Below are 18,974 nucleotides of genomic sequence, written 5' to 3'. Positions count from 1 at the left end.
AATAATTATTTTTAAATGATTTGCTTGCTTTATTTCCTTTATCGAATCATCTAAAACAAGATGGAGGCGATAATTTAAACAGTGCCATATTATTATGTTTGGAAACTTTTGCAATCCTAGTGAAATAAAATAAATAATAAAATTTTCTGTTTATACTCCGGGACGACCAAACGGTCAGAGGAGTTCACAAGATAGACATAATGCAATTCTATCTCAAGAAACAGCACCGTATTCAGCAGTCACGGACTTGAACCCCCGGGCACTCAAGGCACGTGTACTTATACACCTGCGCGCCTGACCATTAGGCTACGGCGGCAAGGCCTGTGCTCACTCCAGATTTTCTCCCAAGCATAACGCTGGCACAATCGGAGCAAAATCCTATTAAATTTTTTTCTAGGTAGTTCTTAGTAAGCCCAACATTTAAAAACTTTCCATAACTGAAGAACATTGTCTGTGCATCTTGTTTTTCCAATTCAACTAGTTCAACGAAAATTGTTGTTGATGTAACTGAATCCTCAACTTTTAAGAAAAGTTGAATAACTGGTTTGCAGGATATCGTTGAAGCTTCGTCAATAATCAAACATATTTTCAGATTATTTTCAATAATTTTATTAAATTTCTTTTTTAATTTCCTTTGCAATGAAATCAACTACTTTCACAGCAGTTTTACGAGAATGTAATCCTATTCCCATATCTAATCCATTTTTAATTTGCACTTCTATCTCATCTTCTATGTCTGAAAACGGTTTACATCTTTTTACCAGGCTGTAAGTTGTATTACATGTAGTACTTAAATATTTTTTTAAGTAAACAAAGTACAACAAACCTGTTTGTCACGGGAAAGTTGCGATAAAAACGTCTTAATTATCACGTGCACACTGGCATAAGGATTCCAACATGGAAGAACATTCTTCCACGGCTTCCGAAATGGGCGATAAGATAACCTTGAAATCCATATTTCTATTGGTTCGTTGTGTCCTAGCTTCCTATTGTTTTGTTGATGGGGAAACACCAATGCACTCATAATATCTCGTGTGAATTTAGGGCGAAACACAAAGCGGAAAAAAATGACAGTGTGTCACCCCCTGATTGTTTGGCACTTTCTCTTCACGTTATGTTTGTTTACTTAAGTAACAAACGCGAGGGAATAAAAATGTAGTATTTCAAAGATATGAGTTTAATGAAATGAATAAATAAATATTACAAGCATAGTTCCGTCTAATTTTTTTCACCTATGGACGGAATGAACATTACTACGGGCACTTGGAATACGCTGTTGCGTAGCATTAGCATTAGTAGAGGCATTTGATGCAAGAAAGCAAGCTTATGCAGCATCAGCCAAAAAAAAAAAAAACCCTCTTCCACTTCACCCCTCTGTTCGTTCAAAATACCTGTCCAGCTGAGCCTTAAACTTATTTAGGCTATCAACCTCCACCACAAGGGATGGAAGTCTGTTCCACCAACCAACCACCCGCTGGCTAAAGGCAAATTTCCGCACGTCTATCCTACATCTGTCTTTCCTCAATTTAAATTTATGTCCTCTCAGGTGATTTTTCTGAGCTAGAGGAAGAATCCCATCAGCATTGAGCATGCTTAAGCCATTCAAGGCTTTATACACCTCTATCAGATCACCTCGCTGGTGCCTAGTCTCCAGACACTGTAATTTGCAAAACTTAAGCCTTTCTTCGTAAGGGCACCCCTTTGTTCCATTCACTAATCTTGTTGCCCTTCTCTGTACTCGTTCCAGCAGCTCTACATCCTTCTTGAAATGAGGCCTCCAGACCTGTATACAGTACTCTAGGTGTGGTCTGACCATCAGCCCGTCTGCACTGCTCAGAGAACTTCATATCTGCCTGCACAACCACCACCAAGTCCCTTTCATTCTCTACCACTGTCAGTGTAGTACCACAGAGTTGATACGTTGCTCTAGGGTTGCTGTTTCCCATGTGTAATACTTTACATTTGTCAATGTTAAACTTCATTTGCCACCTCTCAGCCCATCTGCTCAACCTTTCCAGATCCTGTTGCAGCAGCATAGTGTCAGTAGTGTCCTTGACAACCCTGCCAACCTTTGTATTGTCTGCAAACTTGGACATTAAGCTTGATATACCATCATCAATATCATTTATAAATACAGAAAACAATAATGGACCCAACACTGAGCCCTGAGGGACTCCACTAATAACATTAGTCCACGATGAGCAGTGTCCATTGATTACCACTCTCTGTCTTCTCCCCCTCAACCACCCCTTTATCCATAGCAGCAATTTGCCTCCAATGTCACACTGCTCCAATTTGTGTAGCAGTCTTCCATGTGCAACAGTATCAAAAGCCTTTCTAAGATCCACGTATATAATATCAAAGTTATTCCCTGCATCCAGTTCTTTTGTGACTGCATCATAGTATCCAATAAAGTTGGTCAGGCAAGACTTCCCCTTAACAAAACCATGCTGTGTCTGAGCTATAACTGAAGTCTTGTCTAAATGATCCTGCAGTGCTTCTTTAACCAGTGCCTCCATTAATTTTCCTGGAACAGAAGTTAAGCTCACAGGTCTATAATTACTTGTGTCAGCCTTTGATCCTCCTCTGTGAATTGGGGTCACATTTGCACATCTCCAATCTGTGGGTACCTCCCCTGAGTCCAAGGAAGCTCTCATAATTATGGCTAAGGGTTTGCTTACTTCCTTTGCTGCCTCCTTTAATATAACTAGATAGATCCCATCCACCCCGGGTGCCTTTCTTGTGTTTATCTTCAACAGTTTCTCCTCCACTTTACTCCCAGTTATTTCAAGATTCTGTAGCTTACTGCTAGAGTTGAATACACCTCTGGCATTCCCCTTGCTGAATAACTCCTCATGTGTGAATGTCGATGCAAAATATTCATTTAGTTTGTTAGCTACCTGAGCAGGATCATCAACAGTTGACCCATCTATATCAAGTGGACCAATCTGATTCATTCCTTCCTTCTAGAGTTTACATAAGTAAAGAACTCTTTGCTGTTTTTCTTTGCATCCATTGCCAAGGATTTCTCGTAATCTGCCTTCGCCTGCCTAACCTCCTTTGTAACTTGGTTGCATATCAACTTGTATCTATCATAGGCTTCTGTGTCATGTGTTAATTTGTAAGTATCCCATGCATTTTTCGTCTCTGCCATATGCCTCATTAGTTCATCTGACATCCATTTTGGCCTAAACCTTGAACAATATTTCTTAGTTGGTATGTAAAGCCTAGTAGCTTCCAAGATAAGTTCTTTGAATGCTTCCCATTTTGAATTTGCTCTTGGTAACATCATCAGTTGGTCCCACTGTATAGAATTTAAATACTGTCTCAGTCCATCGTAGTCGCCTTTACGGAAGCAATAACCCTTCCCTTTACCCCTAATGGTAGTTACCTCTTTGAGTAAATACCACTTCAGCACACTGTGATCACTGCCACCTAGTGGTTCATTTATCTGCAGATTCTTAATGCATGAAGAATCACTGCTGATAATCAAATCAAGAGTATTACTCCCTCTAGTTGCCTCCCGAACATGCTGATGTAGAAAACAATCATCCAATAAATCCACAAAAGCCCTGCTAATGTGTGAGTGACCAGCCCCCAAATTCCAGTCAATATCTGGGAAATTAAAATCTCCCATTATAAGACTCTCTGATTTACTGGCCTACTATTTCCCTGTACAATATCTTATTATACTCATCTGAGTCATTAGGCCTATAGCACACTCCTACTCTCAATTTTGATCTCCCAATGCTTATGTCACACCAAACTGACTCAACACTGCACTGTCCAGCGATGTCGACTGGCTTCACTTCCTTGGTTTTTATGTGTTTCTTAACTAATAGCATAACCCCTCCCCCCTTCCTATCCTTTCTGTAGACGTTGTACTCCCTAAATTGCAGTTCTGCATCCCTTATATCTGTGGGACACCACGTCTCTGATATCCCAACAATATCTGCCTTTGATGTTTTGAGCAATACCTCAAATTCAAATTTATTTACTAAACTCCTAGCATTGGTGTACACGCAAGTATACCTGCACCTGTTTCTATTCTTAGCTACCCTAACACAACCCATGTGTTTACTTGTACCGCAATGGCTCCCAGCAGTCTCTGAAATACCATGCATCTTGTTTTTCAGGCTTCTGCTCATTCTAATAGAAGCAGTGCAAGAATCTCTTTCACCTCTGCCAGTGGCTACTGTCAATCTATTGGTCTTTGTCTCCCCCCAAGCTAGCAGTTTTCCAACCCACCTAACACTGCCGCCTCGATAGCATCAGCAAATATTCTTGCAAGATGAATATTTGTAGATGAATATTAAAAAAAAAGTAAGGAATGTAAATTTGTGATTTCCACATTGTAAGGTGTGCGCCTGGGCAGCCACCCACCTTAGAGAGAACCCTGATCACAAGTGCCATTTTAACAAAATGGCACTTGTGATCAGGAACTCAAAAAATTAGGTATCGGTTCTGCCGAACCGGTGCGAACCGTGCTGAATCCCACCACTGGTTCTAATACCTCTCGTGTTTGGGGTTTCATAAAAAAAAAAAAAAAAAAAAAAAAAAAATTATGAAATAAATTGTATGAACTCATAATTTAGCTGTTGCATTGCTATTTTATAATGTACCTGTATTATTTATTTCTGACAAACAAGATGTGAATGTTTTTATATTTTTATAACACAATTTTTGATATTGTTTTTGTAATCAATAATTACACTAATTTTTCGTACTTATTTGTGTATTATATTTTATTATTGTTGGACTTCCCGTAGCTCAGTTCTGACGGTGCAGGCGGCCCGGATTCGATTCCAGTGGGGGGGGGGGCAACTTTATGGTGTTCACTCAGCATGTGAAATGAGGCTACTTGTTCGAGGGCAGCGGACGCTGGTCAAGAAACAGCGATGGAAGTCGATTCGCTCACCGCGTGATGACCCGCCAGAGCGGCTGGTCATCATACCCTCACGGGCTCCCCGCAAGATCTTAGTGCCTCGGGTCCCGAAAAGTTTAAGTACGGCCCTGACAACAGAACGTATTTACAGACACACTTACAGACGTACAAAGTTAGTTTTTAAAAATGTAGTGGTTAAAATGTAAACAGCTCAGTTTATTAAACTATAAACAAAAGATAATAAACATAATAATAAATGTTATCAGAACGTCAGTACTTCAGAGAAAAATATATCACTGTAAAGGAGTATAAGGGGAAAAAAAAATTATTCTATAATTCTCTAGAATTATTTTAAAGAGATGGCATTATGGTTTTAATAGTGAATTTCTAGTAGAGATAAGGACGTCACAAGCCCATTATATAAGGCTATTGTTAGACCACACTTGGACTGTGTTCAAGTGTGGAGACCGCACCTAAAAAAAAAAAAAAAAAAAAAAAAAGCATCAAGCTTCTTAAAAGGGTCCAGAGGCGGGTAACTCGCCTGGTGAGTTCGGCAAAAGGACGTCCTTATGAGGAAAAACTTCGAATGTGTGGGTTGACAAGCTTGGAAACTAGGCACCTTAGAGGCGACTTGATTGAGGTATTTAAGGCTCTGAGAGGCAATATTCAAATTAATGAGGATTAAAATTTAAGGTTATAAATTATTTTAGAACAATACAAAGCCATAAATTCAAGTTATGGGGAGAGATGTTTAGACTGAATTGCAGTAAGCTTTATTTTAGCCAGCGAGTTACAAATTACTGGAATAAGTTACCTACATGGGTGGTAGAGACTGAGTTTGGCGAAATTTACCTACGGGAGGTGGGATATTACTGTTCTGTCGAGAAAACACGGCGACAAAGCTAACTGCAAGCCACCTGGCGACAGCGCTGGCGGACTCCACAGAAGGAGACATCACACGGAAATTCTTGCCAAATATCCAAGCAGTATATCCACAATATCTATCATGGTTCTCCCCAAGCCAGTACACCACTTACCTCCTCACAGGACACTGTGCAATCCGCAGCAAACTGACCATGTTGGGAATAGTAGATAATCCACTGTGCACATGCGGTTCCCCTGAAACATCGGACCACTTGATGCACGAATGTGAGCTCTACGAAGACCTCGCGGCCTCCTTATAACCCAACTGCACTTCATTCAAAAAAAAAAACAGGAACAGTACCTCCTACAGAACGAAGAATCATACAGAGTTATCTCCAAATACGCTAAGAGTCTCTTTGCAAGACGTATGACCCTCTCACACATTGCCAACTACAACCAAGTGGATCCAACATAGCTGCAACCCTACTGATACCACCACCACTACCCACATGCGACCACAAGCTCCGACTACCAAGAGACTAATGGACGGTATCTCGTCAACGTAGACCCAATATAGCCACAACCTCGCAGATACTACTACCATCAAGTGACCACGAAGTATCGACCATCTCTGAATCCATCGACCACCAAGAGACAACTGGAGGGAAAACACGCATCCCAACTGTGACTAAGCTGTATATCCCTGACTTGGACATTACCGATCGTAAAGTCACAACTGGACAGGACACGGGTCCCAAGTGTGACCAAACCACATATCTCCGACATGAATCATACCGGACGGAACCATGCTCCAATGGGTGACTTCCTGAATCCTAGATGAGATTACCACAAGAACGACTCAGCACAGCTCTGCTGTTGGCCATCTTGGCTCTCCAAGCCACGCTCCCTTGCGTGGTCTTTTCTTCCCTTCCCCCGGCGGTGGAGGGAGAGCGTTCCTGACCCTCGATCCCCCTTCCTTTTCTGGTGGGGCATGGGCCTGTCCCACTGACCATCGATACTCTGGGCCGTCTTCTCTATTGTCCCCATACTTCTGTCTCTCACCCCCCCTGTCTTCAGTCTCCCTTCCCTCTCTAGCTATTTCACGAATAGCGACTCAAAATTCAACTCATAACTTATATATCTTATCCCTGCATAACTTCTCTTTCGGCATGACCAAATTTCTAGTCTTCAGTCTCCCTTCCCTCTCTAGCTATTTCACGACTAGCGTTTGACCCTTGTCAAAACTACACAAGCCGCACACTCAAAATTTAACTCATAACTTATATATCTTATCCCTGCATAACTTCTCTTTCGGCATGACCAAATTTCTAGCGTTTCTTTTTTAGGTCCTAGCCACTGAAATCTCAGTAAATTAGGTGGTAGAACCTGCCAGAGTAACTATCTTGGTATGCCTGGATACCAAGGAATACTTGGTATCCAGGTATACTTGGGATACTGGTATGCCTGGTCTGCCTCCACGAGGTATAGTGTGGGCAACGGCGGGTCCTATTAGGGGCCCAACGGCTAAAAGGCCAGATGAACAACGGTACAAAACATTACACAGCACAATATCCATACACTTAAACCTCTGACCTCTACAGTGTTCTGTATCACACCACAATGTATACTACGCAGAGATATAGAAAACCCCTGGTGCCGTTAGACCCTAAACACACTTTACGTACGGGAGGAGGGCCATGCATAGGTTGTCTATTTCCTCTTCTCTTAATATTATTTATTTTATTTAATTGTATTATTATTATTTATTTTGGCTGGTGCAGCATAAGCTTTAGGCGTCTTTGCACCGCATGGCCATTACTAATATTAGATACTCTGGGATTACTGCTACCCATATGCAGTACTTTGCATTTATTTATCAATGTTAAACTTCAATTGGCACCTCTCAGCCCATCAGCCCAACTTTTCTAGATCCTGTTGTCATTAACAACCCTGCCAAACTTCATATCGTCCGCAAATTTGGACATTAAGCCTGATATACCCTCATCAATATTATCGATAAATAAAGAAAACAATGGGCCCAAAGCCGAACCCTGAGAGACTCCACTAATAACATTAGTCCACTGATTACAACTGTCTTCTCCCACTGAACCATCCCTTTATCCATAGCAGCAACGTGCCTTTAATGCCATACTGCTCCAATTTGAACAATAGTCTTCCAAGTGCAACACTATCAAAAGCTTTCCTAAAATCCAAGTGCAGTACATAATATTAAAATTATTTTTTTGCATCCAGTTTCTTTGCGATCACGTCGTAGTATCCAATCAAGTTGGTCAGGCAAGACTTTCCCTTAAAAAACCCATGCTGTGTCTCATCTATTTTCTGAATCTTCATATAATTCAGAACACATTCGCTTCCCTCCTTTAACCATTTGGCCTTATTAAAATTATTTAGTATTAATATTGTGTTGTGGTTATGTAATTTTAAGTTAAAATTACATAACCACAAAAAAAAAAATTTAAAGATTCAATTTAAAATTAAATTTATTTTTTCCGAAAATCGCTTCATATTTAAGCAGTTACACTGACATGGCTAGATACCAAATTTGGTACAGAATTGGAAAACTCAACTGTAGGTGGTACTTGACACGGCGCCAGACTAACGCCTATCGTGTTTCTACCTACATAATATGCAATGAACTCAAGTAAGCCAAGTTACACACGTGAAAAACGAAGGTTCGCTAAACCTTTTGTGCATAAATGTCCTTTGCTTTAAGGGTGTAGTAAAGTTGTCAGCAATTTCCTATATTATATATAAAAAATAAAAAAATAAAAAAAAAAGTTATACGTAGTGCTTATCAACCAGCTGGTTGATAAGCATTTCACATATTACTGTACCGTAATGCATGTTGCTTTTTCACAGGAAGACGATTAAAATTAGTAAAGTCTTTATTAATATTTTAATAATACTGTATACTTGAAAGTTTCTAATAATGAGATGCATAATTTTGCACACAATTACTTTTTTTCCTATGTACCGTTCGTGGTATGCGTGACATTAGTTCGCATTCACTGCTACATGCGCAAAACGATTTTGATTGGTACAACTCGGTCGAGTCATTAGAGAAGAGTGCCTTTAGTCACTTCCAAATAAGTCGCCATTCAACAAAGTAGACAGAAAAGTAGTCAGTTGAAATTTAACAGAATCATTGATTCGAATATTCAAGCGTCTAATGTCAAACCTACTCGAGGGATATGACAAGTAACAATGTAAATAAACGATTCCATGTAGCGAATTGACACAAATAAATGCATTAAACATAATATGTAGAAGCGCAATTTAAAATTTATTATTGTGCAGCATTATTAATTATATTATAAAAGTTGTGTAACATTTCCAAATCGTAATTTACTTTATCCATATTTTATTAAACCATAATTTTTGTTGTTATGAAACTTAGGAAACGTATAGTTCATACGTATATAGCCTGCTAGTCATCATAGTCATATCGCTCTTCCTCCTAATTCATGTTCTTGAATCGCAATTTGTCTTTAGTATTACTTCATGTAAATGCAAGCTATTACTTACATGAAGGTTATAAATAAAAATCATTACTTTCTTTCATCAAGGTCCGAATACTATGGTCTCATTTTACTTAAAAAATGAGAACCGATTTTTGGTTGTTTTATTCAGTTTTCTTTGTAGCAGGAAATTGCCTCAGTTGAAATGAGATTAAATTATCCAACAACTGCATTAACAGCTTTGGCTAAGGTAAAGAAAGCCAACACAAAGATAACCATGGGAAACTTTTACCGGTCAAAAGTGTTTCCCAAATTCTAGCTTTACAGGCACATATACACTTCATTAGAAAATTTATATTTATTAACTTCATTAATGATAGTAATGAAGTTTTGGATTTTTAAAAATTATTCTTGGAAATATTTCTATGGTTGAAAGTAACATTAATGTTGCAATACAATTTATAAGAAAATAGGAGAAATTTTCGATAAATACGCAAAGCAAACTGATTTAACAGCAATACGACCCAATGTGAGCTATCACAGACCGTGTACATAAACAATCTGCGACGAATTAACGTAACGACAAACGAGGACTATCTATATTTTCAAGTTAAGTTCTTTCAGTTACTTCAGACGCTACGAACTTTTACAAATCACTGTTTATGGATAAATCTTAACTTAGCCAAAGCGCAAGAAGTCAATATCTGGAAAGCAAAAGATAACATAACCATTCCCACTAAACTTTAAGTACACTTCTGAGGTCAGTTAAAATAAAACCAACCTTACATTTAAAGTTCACTCGCGGAAAGTTAACTTGAAGAGAATAATAATGATGATAATAATAATACTAATATCGCGAAAGTCGGTTCAGCGGACCAACCATCCGCAAGATCGAAGTGACGGCTGAGGCAGATAGTGTAGGCATCTGGTGTCACTCCCAAGAACTAACACTACCATTGGATGTAAACCGAAACTAAACAGGTCCACCACCATAGACGATGTCGACGTGAAATAATAATTATACTGATCGACGGTGGCACAGAATAAAGTCACTCGTGTTCCAACCCACTTTAGACAGCGGGGTAGGTTCAAAAAAGTCAGAGATAGTCTACCGATGAAGACAGTGGAGTAAGTGGCACTGCTCCCCATATATCTACAACAAAAGAAGTGCAAGACCATCCAGCCCAACCAACTGGAAGTGGTTACTGAATAACTGCACTAGTGACCACACAAGAAGGAAGAAAACGCCAACTCATGAAGCGGAGCATCGAAATGAATACGTTCATCATGCGAGCAAAATACGAAATAATTAAGCTAGAGACCGATATGACAATGTACAGGTCGAGACTACAAACCAAGTGGTTGGAACGATTCCCCGATATGATATTTAGGCTACCGAACAACAGCGAATTACGGACCAGAGAAGGACCATAGTCACAAAGAACCTGATAGCTCCTGCAATCTTGGAAAAATCAAGCAAGACATGAGCGATCAACTACAAAAAATATGGACAACAAGGAACTAGAAGAGAAATGACAAGAAGAAATATAACGCACAGTAGCTGAAGTGGAAAGAGACGAGGTCATGATATCCAGAATAGAAGACGACTGAAAGAAGCCCTAAAAAAATTTGAAGGAATGAACCCCACAAAGACCCAACAGAATCCTGTGGAGAGACAGACCACCTCAATCGGCAAATAGTACCACATTAACTCGCCACCAAGGGCGCGTGCAACATGGGGTGCGATCCGCACAGCCATATACTGTGCTACAATAGCAGCCACGAAGACTAATGGAAAAGAAACAAGAGCAAGCACTTCGAAGAACAGAAAAAAAAGGGACCTCCAGCTTGGGAAAGAAGACTTCAGCAGAAGAATTACAGACAACGACCACAGCAAACAAGAGACCAAAAATCAGAGAATAGAAGAGTACTTAGACACACTGAAGCAAAACCTCCTTACACACCGCAAGAGACTATACCGATACAAAGAGCTCCAGAGGAAAATAAACCAAATCTTCGATGAAAACCAAAAACCAAACCTTCTACAGGAGTCTTGGAGAAGATGAGAAAGACGGAAACGGATACACCCAAGCAAATGATCATGGAGCGCTGGGGCAACATATGGTGCAGTGAAGTAAGACATAAGAGCCGATCCCTTGAATAGAACTAGATCGGAAGAAAACAAAGGACATACAAGAGATGAGAGGGTGGGAGAGGAGATTTGGAGGGAAGAAGAAAAACAGTCGATCGGGAACTCCAACTGGCGATAGAGAGGAATAGATGTTATCTATTCCAGTCTATCGCCAATTGGAGTAAATAACATCCAAAACTACTGTATAAGAAGCAGAGCAGTTCACACCGAATGATAAGGCACCCACAGACGATTTCAACGTTTTTCATATATCTGAAGGCTAAAGACAAAGATAGGAGAAATCTGGAGAAATACAGGCCAATAAACTGTTTCCCAACGATGTACAAGATCCTCACCAGTTGCATAACCAAGAAGATACAGACCACTTGGAGCCAACAAAAAAAAAAAAAACTATTTTTAGACCGCCCAAATAATTAAATTCATCTTCTGTGACGTGTGTCTTATGTCTGTTAATAGCGTATGTTCTATGGTCGATTTGTCTGTTTGCTGGACGAAAAGGAAAAAAAAAAAAAAAAAAAACTTTTCTATCTATGCCTGAGACCGACTAACTCACCACGGAGTGAAAAAAAAAAGCCCACTAAAGTTCCTCGTGTCCTCGGACGGGATTCGAACATGGGCCTTTTCCACCCCGTGTGGGAATATGGTGACGATACCACTGTGCTACCTCGCAGACCCCACTAGGTGAGCCAAAACATAATGGCAAACAGCAGAAAAGATGCAAGAGCAATTAACCTTAGATTGCCACAATTACAGAGCAAACAAAAGTGCCACAACCTGTACACTACCTACATCATTAGGTTGCAGGACCTGCAATGTGAAAATTTAAAATTACTGGGTAGCTTGCCTGTTGTCCACGAGGTATAGTGTGGACGACGTTGGGCTCCAGCAGGAGTCTACCGGGTAAATGGCCAGAAGAACAACGATACATAACACTACACTTACAAAATCCACACACTTAAATCTCTGGCCTTTACAGTGAAATGTTACACCTACAATGAAAGCAACGTGGAGATGGGGGAACCCCTGGTGCCGTTAGACACGAACATACATTAGACTACCTACATCGATTACACCAAGCCTTCAATTCCATGCGTCATAATTGGCTAATAAAGACACTGAAAATCTACAAAGTCAATCCGACGGTGACAAACTTCCTAGATGCAACCATGGTGAAATGGAGTACCACCATCAAGGTCAAAAACATCACAACCAGACCGATCACCATCAGGAGAGGAAACTTTCAGGGAGATGCCCTGAGCTCACTGTGATTCTGTCTAGCACTGACCCCTCTATCCACTATGCTCAACAGCAGCAAGTGTTGATATAACTTCAAAGAATGAAGAAAAAAGCCCCCCCCCCCCACCTGATGTACATGGATCGCATCAAGCTCTACGCAGCAACCGAGAAGCAACTTCAGTACCTGTTCCAGATCACCAAAGAATTCGGCAATGATATGAGGATGGAATTTGGTATAGCTCTAGACAAATGCAAAACCCACAGATGCAACAGGGGCAATTAGTCAGCCAAAACTATCAGATGCAGACTGGTAAAGAGATCGAAGCCATGACAAAGGGAGAGACCGACAAATACTTGGGGATGATGCAGGCTCTGCAGTTAGAGCGCAAGGAATTCATTGCCTGCCTGCCTTAAAAATACCATCAGAGACTCGGAAGTCTACTCAAAGCAAACCTGATAGGAGGGAACACAGTTAAAGCCATAAACATCTATGCAGCCGCAGAGCTAATACTGTATACTCCTTCGCGATCATGGATTTGACTAACACAGAGCTGGAAGATACGAGAAGGAAAATAATAACCAAGAGTCGCCAACACCAACCAAAATCAGCCGTGGAGAGAGACTGACAATAGCTCGCAAAGAGGGAGGACAGGGCCGAATAGTCCTCATCGAGAAATAGAAAACAGTGATAGCTAACCTGAAGGATTACTTCCAGAAAAACAAATCAGCACTATCAGGCCTCAAGGAAAATAGACAAGCGGCATATTCTACTCGAACTAAGCGAGTTTGTTTGGTTTTTAATGGCGCATTGGCAACTAAGGCCATAATGCGCCAAGTCAAAACTAAGCGAGGATACCCCTCTCGCCCAGACGGAACAAACGAAACTAGAATGATGTGCAAAGTAGGCACTCCATGGCAGACACTATGTGATCTTGATAGTGTCTGCCAAGTAGGCACTGCATGACAGACACTACAACGACACCATCAAGAACACATAGATAAAATGGGTCCAATTGAAGGACTACGGGCGGGACGCTCTTCACCGAGACTGAAGGATTTATGCATTGCCATCCAAGACCAGATAATCAACACCAGAAACTATTAAAAAATACATCGCCAAGGAGCCCGGAGTGTCAGATGACACATGTAAACTATTCCACCTGGCCTCGGAAACGATCCAACACATCACTGCAGGATGCAAGGTGATTACCCAGACAGTACATTGATAGGCACGACCAGGTAGCCAGAATAATACATCAGACGCTAGCGAGGAAATACAAGTTGATAAAAGAAAGTGTACCGTACTACAAGTACAAAACCCAGGCAGTACTAGAGACTCCAACCCACAAGCTGTACTGTGACTGCGCCATAATAACGGACAAGACAATCCAGAACAACAGACCGGACATAACCCTTGTCGACAAGGAGAAAAAGGCTACCTATCTGATTGACATAGTGATGCCCCAACACTGGCAAAATCCAGAAAACTCATAAGGAAAAGATCAGGAAGTACACCAACCTATGACAGGAGATCAAGAAATGTGGCATATGCAACAAGTAACGACAATTCCGATCATCGTGTGAGCCAACGGTATGGTGCCAAAGAACATACTAACAACCAATCGCAATAGACCTCCCAAAAAACATCTACAAGTAACTCCAGAAAGTCGCGATCCTGAACGCCTGTAGGATAGTCAGAGTTCCTCGACCAACAATAACACCTGCCATAATAACCACCCTGTGTACTTGGTAGCAGTACCCATTACGGGGTGAAACCCCCAATCGGAGAAATAATATAAGAGCAACAACAATAATAATTAAGTTTTTTTTTTTTTCCTCCAAAAAACACTTTCGTCATGCCCAAATGATTTTGAGGAGGGAAAAAAAAAAAAAAAAAAAAACAGCACAAATTACCAGAAGCCAGGCCCAAGACCAAGCTTTGAATAATAGTTCACTTACATTAACTAATCAATTTTTTTTTTTTTTTGTTTTTTTAGGAGCATTAGCAACTAAGGCCATATTGTTCCGGGATATGCGGTGACCTTTCCGCATCATCCGTATTTGGTGGTGACGGGCTCGAACCCCGATCTAATCAAGAAGCGGGTGCTACGCACTGCTGCTCCTTCCCACCTGGCTACGGAGGCGCCCAACTAATCACATGACATCGACAACTACATTGATGTCATTTCGGAAAATGCGATTTTTTTAACATCGTTATCTTAAAAAATGAATAGTCAACAGGTTATAATTAATAGCTTCCAAGAAACAGACTAACTTAATACGGTATATCATCGTTCTGTAGCTTTGAAGCCAAAGTGGGTCTTTTAAGGGGGGGCAGGCTAGAAAATTTAGAAGAATTTGACAAAAAAAATCCTTTTTCATCAGAAGCATTAGGTCCAAGCAGGACACCAAACCAAGTGTCTGATTTATCTTTATCAGGGCCGGCGCTATCGTTTGCTATGAAACAAACGATTACGTCATTACTTTGTAACGGCGCAAGGATGGTGATTTTAACAGATTTTACTTGTTACCACCGTTATGGGCGCCACTTGTTTAGCGTCACATGACAGTTTGAACCGATTTTATTTCTCATGATCTTTTGCACGGACGACTTTTATTTGATTAAATTTAATTTAATTTAGCTACCGGATGAAGCCAGAGAATTTTTTCATAAAAACAATTTTCTTTTTTGTGGTGGAATTCAAACGGAGGTCCGCGTGGGTGAATGTCCTAACCACTGGGCTAATACGTCATTCATTAACCATGAAAATGGAGTATCAGAATGTAATTTGATTCACAATTATTTTTAATAGTGCCTAATGAAGACAGGATATTAGAGCTGGAAAAGGAATTAGAAAATGTGAATTGGAATATCATCGGTTTGGCTGAAACAAGAAGAAATGAATCACTTATAAGTTTATCAAGTGGAAATCTGCTGTACAACAATGGAAACAGTGAAGTTTCTGGTCCATAAAGATTTTAAAAACAACATTTTGGAATTCAAAAATACATCACCAAGGGTGTCAAGGCTAATACTCAAGATTTCTAAGAGGTACAAGCTAAAGATTATAATGATTTATGCACCAACATCGAGCCATGATGATCAAGAGGTTGAAGAAATGTACACCGAAATTGAGTCTTCTAGATGAGCAGAAAACCCACTACACTACTATTATGGGGAACTTCAATGCTAAGGTTGGAAAAAGGCAAAACAGCGCAGAAAGAGGAACTATAGGAAATTTTGGAATTCGTGAAAGAAATGAAAGAGGTGAAAGACTTGTGGAATTTGCAGAATCTCAAGGACTGTCAGTAATGAAATTTTTTTCAAGAAAAGGGTGAACAGAAAGTGGACATGGAAGAGTCCAAATGGATTAACAACTAATGAAATCGACTTCATCCTCACTAACAGAAGATATATTGTGAATGATGTTACCGTCCTGAATAATGTAAATGTTGGAAGTGATCACAGAATGGTAAGATGTACACTTGATATAGATGTAGGAAAAGAAAGGAAAGGAAAAAACTGACTCGAGTAAATAATACAAAAGGTCTTTGATATAACAGAGGAGGAGAAAAAGCAGTATGTACTGGAACTTAAAAACAAGTTTAAGCTTCTGCAGACTGCTCAGGACCAAGATATCGACGAGGAATATTACAACTTTCTGAAAGTGATAAAGCCCAAGAAACCTATAGGGAAAAAGAAATCCAAAGAAGAAAAAATTAGTCAAGAAACACTTGTCATGATGAACCGAAGACGACAAATGAAGAGCAAGAAAAAAAAAACACTGACAGGGAGAAAATTGAGTATACTGAGTTATGCAAAGCCATTAGAAAGAGACTCAGAGAGGACATAAGATTTAACACAAGAAAAGTAGAACAAGCATTAAGGGAAAACAAAAGATTTAAATCAGCAGCCATGAGCAGTAATACAGAAAGACAAATGATACTGAAACTGAAGAATAGCGATGGTGTACTTATAAACAGCAGAGAAGGCATAATTCAAATAGCAGAAGACTACTATAGAGAATTATACAAGGAGCGAGGGAATGATACCAGCAGTGGGGAAGATGGATTGCAAAGTAGCAACACATACGACATACCCGATATTCTTCCTGATGAGGTAGAACATGCATTGAAGAAAATGAAGAATCGGAAAGCCCCGGGAGAAGATGAAGTTACTGTAGAGTTGTTAAAATTGGGAGGAAGAGACAAAACACAAAAACTGGCAAGGCTTTTCACAAAGAGCATTAGAAAAGGTGTGACGCCTAAGCAGTGGAATAACGCAATCATAGTTTTGCTGCATAAGAAAGGAGATAAATCAGAAATTGGAAATTATAGACCAATTAGCTTGTTATCGCACATCTACAAGTTGTTCACAAGGGTCATTACTAAAAGATTAGAAAGAATACTTGATGAGAATCAACCGAAAGAGCAAGCTGGCTTTCGGACAGGATTCTCCACTATGGATCACCTTCACGTAATATCACAGCTAATGGAGAAAGCGAATGAATATAAAACGCCATTATGTCTGGCATTTGTGGATTATGAAAAGGCATTTGACTCCATACAGCATAAGGCAATGTTTCGGGCACTGGAAAGACAAGGCATAGATACCCCATATATTATGATTTTGAAGAAAATATGAGAATGCTACTTCCTTTATTAGACTAGACAAAGACAGTAGCAAATTTAAAATCGAGAAAGGAGTTCGACAAGGAGACACAATATCTCCGAAGCTGTTTACTGCTGCCCTTGAGGAAGCTTTCAGAAGATTAGACTGGTCACAGAAAGGAGTCAATGTGAACGGAGGGTACCTAAACCATTTACGATTTGCAGATGACATTGTGGTTATAAGCCACGATTCCAAAGAATTAGAGGAAAATCTTAATCAGTTATACACAGTTAGTAAGGATTTTGGACTAAAGATGAATATGGCTAAAACAAAAGTAATGATGAACAAGTATGCCACGGAAAGGGAAATAAGGTTTGAAGGAGCAGTAATTGAAAAGGTGGAGTCATGTCTGGGACAAATTATTAGCTGTAATAATGATAAATGGCTGGAAGTCAAGAGAAGAATAAATTTTGGATGGATAGCATTCAGGAAATATAGTCACATACTGAAGAGCAATATCCCAGTTTGTCTGAAACGTAAAATAATGAACCAATGTATACTCCCCACCATGACTTATGCAAGTGAAACTTGGGCCCTCACCAAAAGAATGGAAGAGAAGCTGAGAACTACACAGGGAAGAACGGAACGAATTATATTGGGAATCAGACTGTTAGATAAGAAGAGAAACACATGGATTAGGCAGCAAATTCAAGTAAAGGACATTCTTATCAAAACTAAAGAACTAAAATGGTCTTGGGCAGGACACATAGCTCGAAGACATGATGACAGATGGACAAAGAAAATAACAGAATGGTACCCAAGAGGAGCTAGAAGAAAACCTGGAAGACAAAGGCGGAGCAGATGGATAGATGAAATTCATGAGTTTTTGGATAGTAAGTGGATGGCAAGTGCTCAAAACATTAGGAACTGGAAAGTTGCTGGAGAGGCCTTAATCCTGCAGTGGATTGAAAATGGCTGATGATGATGAATTAACAAAATAATTTTTTTTTGTATTTTACCAACTGAAAATATAAAGTGCGTGTTTTTTTTTTTAAAGTATTCATGAATTTTAAGTAAATATTACTAATTTCACATTAGTGCTTAGTCAACAAATTAATCAACAAATTAATTTTGTTGATTAAAGGAATTAATAGTGCTTAACGAACAACATATTTTCCCAACTGAAAATATAAAGTTTGTGTTTTTTAAAATGTATTCATGAATTTTAAGTAAATATTTTTTTTAAATTTCACTAAAAAAAACAGATTTTAGGGGTTGTGTGAGGGCTAGTTCTGGGGGTCTGGATGAGGTTGTATGTGGGCTGCTCCTCCGCATGTCTGGACTATTTTCTGCTCCTCCTCCCAACATCATGTTGTGATGATGGGTATCGGTAAGATGCCTGAAACGTCACGTTAAATATATAGTGGTTTAGACGATTAGCTTACTAAACTATTATTAATTTCACGTAGTATTAATTACAGTAATAATCTTAATGGAAAACAACCATGTAACGCCCTTCCCTAACTATATTTCTTTCTTAAATAATTGTCCCTAAATGCAAGAGGGTGAGGTGTGAATGTTTGCTGTAATTAAATTTTAAGCCTACACTTTTGATTGAATAATCATGAATTTTAAGTAAATATTGATTGAATAATCAACGCCTACACTCAGCATTAAAAGGGTGATTACTAGAATTTTTATTGAAATGAAATTAAATGACTAATAGCACACCAGCACGTATTTCCG

The 18,974-nt window shown here is 39.5% G+C and overlaps 1 protein-coding gene across 1 annotated transcript in view; it reads right to left on the bottom strand.

Annotated features, from left to right (window-relative positions):
* The window catches only part of LOC150079072 (breast cancer anti-estrogen resistance protein 1-like), a 195,545-nt gene that overhangs the window by 169,904 nt on the left and 6,667 nt on the right, over window positions 1-18,974 (bottom strand). The gene's annotated exons all lie outside the window — the stretch shown is intronic.

This window comes from Mastigoproctus giganteus, chromosome 10, assembly GCF_048544385.1.
Source record: "Mastigoproctus giganteus isolate SK-2022 chromosome 10, ASM4854438v1, whole genome shotgun sequence".
NCBI lineage: Eukaryota > Metazoa > Arthropoda > Arachnida > Uropygi > Thelyphonidae > Mastigoproctus > Mastigoproctus giganteus.
This window is presented reverse-complemented; position numbering and strand designations above follow the sequence as displayed.